Raw genomic sequence first — 686 nt, forward strand, 5'->3', positions numbered from 1 at the left:
ATAAACATAGTGGGAAATGACATCTGTTTTGTGACATACAGCAACTCATTTTAAGTTAACTATTTCTTCCTCTTTCCATTTACAGAGCACTTTATTTTGAGAGTTGTTTAAGTGGGAGAAAATCTGTAACTTAGTCCAGATTGGGGTAATTGTAATGTTTAATCATTTCTTTTATTATGTCAATAATTATTTTTGCATTGAAATTACCCCAATCTGGACTAAGTTACAGATTTTCTCTCACTTAAACAACTCTCAAAATAAAGTGCTCTGTGCCTGGAAAGAGGAAGAAATAGTTAACTTAAAATGAGTTGCTGTATGGAACAAAACAGATGTCATTTCCCACTATGTTTATAAATGGTCATTTTTTCCCCCTAACCTTATTAAATGTCTCATCTTTCACATCAAATATTTACTTTGTTTCAGTTAATTCAGTTAGTATAATAAGAAACTGTAGAGTTGTTACCATTCAAATGAAATTAGTATTAACAAACTCTTATCTTTCCACTGCTGAGGAAACAGAAGCTGCATTTGAAGCAGAATTAGATGCATTTACACAGACAGTTTGATGAAGCCGAGGTGGCATAAATGCATTTACACTGCAAAATTTCAAATGCATAAATAATTTTATAAGATTAATGTTTTACATATTTTTTTAAACATACAAATAAATGTTGAAAAAATGCAAT

At 29.9% G+C, this 686-nt stretch overlaps 1 protein-coding gene across 1 annotated transcript in view; it reads right to left on the reverse strand.

The window, feature by feature from the left end:
- Positions 1-686, reverse strand: part of LOC107709014 (pyroglutamylated RFamide peptide receptor-like) — a 19,564-nt gene that overhangs the window by 17,703 nt on the left and 1,175 nt on the right. The window lies entirely within an intron of this gene.

The sequence above is a fragment of the Sinocyclocheilus rhinocerous genome, unplaced genomic scaffold, assembly GCF_001515625.1.
Source record: "Sinocyclocheilus rhinocerous isolate Xijiao unplaced genomic scaffold, SAMN03320098_v1.1 scaffold1137, whole genome shotgun sequence".
NCBI classification, from domain to species: domain Eukaryota; kingdom Metazoa; phylum Chordata; class Actinopteri; order Cypriniformes; family Cyprinidae; genus Sinocyclocheilus; species Sinocyclocheilus rhinocerous.